The sequence below is a fragment of the Triticum aestivum genome, chromosome 1D, assembly GCF_018294505.1.
Source record: "Triticum aestivum cultivar Chinese Spring chromosome 1D, IWGSC CS RefSeq v2.1, whole genome shotgun sequence".
In the NCBI taxonomy this organism is placed as follows: Eukaryota; Viridiplantae; Streptophyta; class Magnoliopsida; order Poales; family Poaceae; genus Triticum; species Triticum aestivum.
Window position 1 is genome coordinate 257,233,404 of NC_057796.1, and position 6,000 is coordinate 257,239,403.

Here is a 6,000-nt window from a genome sequence, read left to right on the forward strand (position 1 = left end):
ACCGTAGACGGACTCCATCGGAGCTATGTCGCAACGCGGCCCGATATAGAGGCGCCGCATACCCTCTTTTCTTCACCAATGAAGTAATGGATCATGAATTCCCCGAAGGGTTCAAACCCGTTAACATTGAATCATACGACGGAACAACCGATCCCGCGGTATGGATCGAGGATTTCATTCTCCACATACACATGGCCCGCGGGGATGATCTTCACGCCATCAAATACCTCCCACTAAAACTCAAAGGGCCAGCTCGACACTGGTTAAACAGCCTGCCTGAAAACTCTATCGGCAGCTGGGAGGACTTGAAAGAAGCCTTCCTTGACAACTTCCAAGGTACATATGTCCGGCCACCAGATGCCGATGATTTAAGCCACATAGTCCAACAACCTGGAGAGTCAGCCAGGAAATTTTGGACTAGGTTCCTAACAAAAAAGAACCAAATCGTCGACTGTCCGGATGCCGAAGCCCTAGCGGCCTTTAAACATAGCATCCGTGACGAATGGCTCGCCCGCCACCTCGGCCAAGAAAAGCCGAAATCTATGGCAGCCCTCACGGCACTCATGACCCGCTTTTGTGCGGGTGAGGACAGCTGGCTGGCTCATAGTAAAAATACGGCCAGCGAGGCAGGCCCCTCCGAGGCCAAAAACAGCAACAGCAAGCTCCGACGCAGCAGACACAAGCGCCGAAGCAATGGCGATAACACTGCTGTAAACGCCGGATTCAGCGGCTCCAAGTCCGGTCAGCGGAAAAAGTCGTATCAAAGAAATAACCAGGGACCATCTAGCATGGACCGCATACTTAACCGTCCGTGCCAAATCCATGGCACCCCACACAAACCAGCCAAACATACCAACAGCGATTGCTGGGTTTTAAGCAAGCCGGCAAGTTAAACGCCGAGAACAAGGAAAATGGATCGCAGAGCAAGGACGATGATGAGGAGCCCCTACAGCCAACTACAGGGGGACATAAGAAGTTTCCCCACCAGGTCAAAACGGTGAACATGATATATGCTACGCACATCCCCAAGAGGGAGCGCAAGCGCGCACTCAGGGATGTCTATGCGATAGAGCCAGTCGCCCCAAAATTCAATCCATGGTCATCGTGCCCGATCACTTTTGACCGTAGGGATCATCCGACCAGTATCTGGCATGGCGGATCAGCCGCACTAGTCCTAGACCCAATCATTGATGGATTCCACCTGACACGAGTCCTCATGGACGGTGGCAGTAGCCTCAATCCGCTCTATCAGGACACAGTACGCAAAACGGGCATTAACCCATCACAGATCAAACCCACAAGGACTACCTTTAAAGGAGTCATACCAGGCGTAGAGGCCCGCTGTATGGGCTCAATCACACTAGAGGTCGTCTTCGGATCTCCGGACAACTTCCGAAGCGAGGAGTTAATCTTCGATATCGTCCCCTTTCGCAGCGGCTATCACGCACTGCTCGGACGAATCGCATTTGCTCGATTCAATGCAGTACCTCACTACGCTTATCTCAAGCTCAAGATGCCCGGAACATGTGGCGTCATAACAATCAATGGAAATACGGAACGCTCCCTCCGTACCGAGGAGCATACCACGGCCTTAGCAGCAGAAATACAACGCGACCTTTTCCAGCAGAACCTTAGTTCGGCGGCCAAGCCCCCGGACACCATTAAAAGAGTCCGGACTATTTTGCAGCAAGACAGCCCGGCTCGTCAAGAGCTTAGTTAGCAATTTGGCCTCCGTCCCAGTCCCGATCAAACAGCGGCATTCATACCGCGCGTATATAACTACGCACTCAAAATCCCATGGGCATTGACGGAGGCATAGCTAGCTCGTGATCCACAGTGCGGCTCGACCGACCCTGGATTCACACACCTTCACTTTTCCTTTCGGATTTTTCTCTTTTTGAGGCTTTTTCTGATAACCCGATCATCGGACCGATCACGGCACGGACACACCGAGGAGGCAAGGAGCTTTGACGTACAAGGGAATCCCCAGGTGGTCTCTGCTAACGATTGCTATACCTGTTTTACATACCCGCACGCAGCTCGCTCTTGGTCATGGCATGTTAAATAGCCTTACTTGCTTATTGCATTACTTGTACAAGTACGCCCCGACGTATTAGTCACATTACAATGGAAAATAAATGGTAGCGTCAGCTTATTACTTGATTTTTCTTTTTGCCTTACCTTTGTATTTATTACTCATTGCACCCATACACTCTCGTACGTTTTACTTCACCAGGGGCTTTCGCGCCCCGCAGTACGGCAATAAAGTCCGAACACCTTTTTTAGTACAGTTCGGCACCCCGAACTTATAGCATTATATGCATCGGCTCCGAATCATGTCTTTGGTCAATAGTTGGGTTGCCCGGCTCCTATGCTTACTACCTTACGTTCCGCTATATCGGCTAGGGTAGTAAAGGGAGAACTACTGCGATTGTGTCCCGATTCTTCCGGACGAGCACCTCAGTAGAGAAAGCCGAAAACTGACTGTGATGATGCAGCGAGAGCTGGTCAGCTGTTCGAGAGGTTTCAAATCCTTAGAGATTTTTTCCGCTTTATGTGAGGAATCGGTTTTTATCCGATCAGGTGCGTATAACGCCCCAAGTTCGGCCTTCCGAATACCAGGGGCTTCGCCAAAATTCTCATTGTCAAACTCCTATGGCTAAGTGAGGGCGATAAAGGCCGTATAGTCTGATTGCCTCGTTCGTTGCGCTAAACACCTCCTTTAAGGACCAGAATGTGGAGTAAAGAGTGTTTAGATTTATCCCGAACACCCCCGTACTATCTACGTGGGGGCAGAAGCCGACGACTGGCCAACCCTCAGATTTCATAAACGGCCGCACAGGAGGTAAAATTTTAAAGTCACAAGCATTATATTACATAACATCATTGTTTCATATTACAGGACAGGATAATACGAATGTTTTCATGGGAATATAACATCCTTCGCACATTGCTCCGCCACAAGGCGGGATCCCTCCAGGACACCATCAAAATATAACTCGGGTCGGCGGTGCTCCTTGCCCTCAGGCGGCCCCTCGGTCATCAGCTTCTTGGCATCCATCTTCGCCCAGTGCATCTTGATGCGGGCAAAGGCCATCCGTGCACCTTCAATACAGACCGACCGCTTTATGACCTCAAGCCGTGGGCAGGCACTAACAAGCCGCTTCACAAGTCCGAAGTAGCTGCTCGGTATCGGCGCGACAGGCCATAGTCGGACTATCAGGTCCTTCATGGCTAGCTCGGCCGCCTTGTGCAGCTCGACCAGCTATTTCAGCTGGTCGCTGAAAGGCACCGGATGTTCTGGTCCAAGATATTGAGACCAGAACAGCTTCTCTGTGGAACTCCCTTCTTCGGCTTGATAGAACTCGGCAGCATCTGATATGCTGCGCGGCAAATCAGTAAACGCCCCTGGAGAGCTCCAAATTCGGGTAAGTAAAAGCAACGTTTCCTTCATAGACTTGCTTTGCATAATGAAAGCCTTACCCGCCGCGATCTTCTTGGCCGCCTGGATTTCCTGAAGGGCGCTCTGGGCCTCGGCTCGAGCCTCTTGTGCGCTCTGGCGGGCCTTCGCAAGTTCGGACGCTTTTGTCTTAGAATCACGCTCAGGACTCGTACTTCTTGACGGCGTCCTGGAGCTCTTACTGGACCTCACTGACCCGGGCCTCGTGCTTCTCGCGCGCAGCGCGCTCCTTGGCCGCTTTGTCCTCGGCCTCGGCTAACGCCTTCTTAAGGGCCTTCACCTCGGTCGTGGCCCCTAATAAAGTTCATAACACTTTAGTCAGCACGAAACATTCATCCTTCCTAAATATACGCGCAGGTTACTGCATACCTTGGTTGTCCTGCAGCTGCTTCTTCATGAGGCCGAGCTCTTCTTCGGCCCGCTCCAGGCTCTGCTTCAGGCTGGAGACCTCCGCAGTATGAGCGGCAGCAGCCAGCAGCGACGCCTGCTTATTCACATAGACATCTTATGTTAGACTCCTGCGAAAATTATTTTGATCCTCTGTTCGGCTTTTTCTTTCCGAACACCGAACAGAGCATCAGGGGCTACTATCTACACTGTGATATTCTTTCTACAATTACATTACTTACCTCCAAGCCTGTTAAAAGGCCAGCGCAGGCTTCGGTCAGTCCGCTTTTGGCGGACTGAACCTTCTCGATCACCCTACCCATAAGGACACGGTGTTCATCCACAATGGAAGCGCCTCGCAGCGCTTCCAGCAGATTATCCAGTGCTTCTAGTTGGACAGAGGTCACCGGCGGAACAAGCACACCTCCTCCTTTTGGAGAAGGCCGTTCGCTGGACTCCGGGGCCGCGTAGGTCTCCGGAATGGTATTCGGCTGGGGGCCGAATGGAATTTGGCCCCCATCACCAGTCCCCATGGGGGCTTTTTCCCCCATGTGTCCGGCGGCCGAGGAGTAATCCTTGGGCGCCACCCCGACGATCTCCAGAACCTCCCCCGGTCTGGGAAGGTCCTTTGGGACACCACCTCGTCATCACCCTTGGCCGAGACAGAGTGAGCGGGCGGCGGTGACATGCTAGCCATCTCCTTTGAACTAGCGAACACTCTGTCGAGGATCGCAGGGAGCTGTCGCGGGCCGGACTGCAATGGCATAATTTAAACATATTAATATTACAAAGTGGAAAGGCCAGGCATTTGGATGTGCATAAGGTTTTTGGTACTTATGAGGTGGCCCGAGGCTTGGCCCGGGGCATTCGCTCCGGACTGCTATCGACATCCCACGCGGAGTTATCCGCAAGGGAGCCCTTCCCCCTCTTGGGCGCCTTCGCCTCCGGATTTGTGGAGGCCCCCCTTTTCTTCCTTCCCCCCTCAGGGGGAGTCGCTTTCTTCCTCCTCCTCGTCGTCGTCTTCGGCGGCCGAAGAGTGAGTCTCTTCGGACGACATGTCCGAAGCACCTCTTCGGCGAAGGCCACTCCTGGTCCCTTTGGCTGTTTTCTTGACCTTCTTCTCCGGCACATCATAAGGCGCCGGAAACAGCATCTTCGTCAGGAGTGGGGTTTCTTCGTCTTTGGGTAGTGGGTCCGGACAATTAATCCGCCCCGCTATGTCGGTCCAGGCCTAAAAAATTGATAGGAAGGCTTAGACTCCTTCCTCAAAATATGCCAGTAAAGGCTATACCTTGAAAACATGAAAGAACTTACCGAATTAGCATGGCGTTTTAAGCTAAGCCCGCGATCCTCAGTCGTAGGCGGTGGTGTCTCGCCGGCCTTGAAGAGCACTTTCCAGATGTCTTCGTGCGTCGTGCCGAAGAGCTCTAGCAACGTCTGGTGCTTGGCCGGATCGAACTCCCACAAATAGCAAGTCCGGCGTTGGCACGGGAGGATCCGGTTAATGAGCATAACCTGGATCACGTTGACAAGTTTGATTCTCTTGGTTATCATGTTTTGGACGCATGTCTGGAGCCCAGTCAGCTCATTCGAAGAACCCCAGGTTAGGCCCTTCTCTTGCCAGGAGGTGAGCCGCATCGGAACTCCGGATCGGAATTCGGGGGCCGCCGCCCAGTTGGTGTCGCGCGGCTCGGTGATGTAGAACCACCCCGACTGCCACCCCTTCACCATCTCCACGAAGGAACCTTCGAGCCAGGTGACATTGGGCATCTTGCCCACCATGGCACCTCCGCACTCTGCTTGTTGGCCGCTCACCACCTTCGGCTTCACATTGAAGGTCTTCAGCCATAGGCCGAAGTGAGGTGGGATGCGGAGGAAGGCCTCACACACGACTATAAATGCCGAGATGTTGAGGATAAAGTTGGGAGCTAGATCATGGAAGTCCAGCCCATAGTAAAACATCAGTCCGCAGACAAACGGGTGGAGAGGGAATCCCAGCCCGCGGACGAAATGCACGAGAAACACAACCCTCTCATGGGGCTCTGGGTAGGGACGATGTGTCCCTTGGCCGGGTCCTTGTCCAGGTATCCGGCCTCTCGGAGCTCCTTGATATCCTTCTTCTTAACGGAGGAGGCCATCCACTTGCCTCCAGC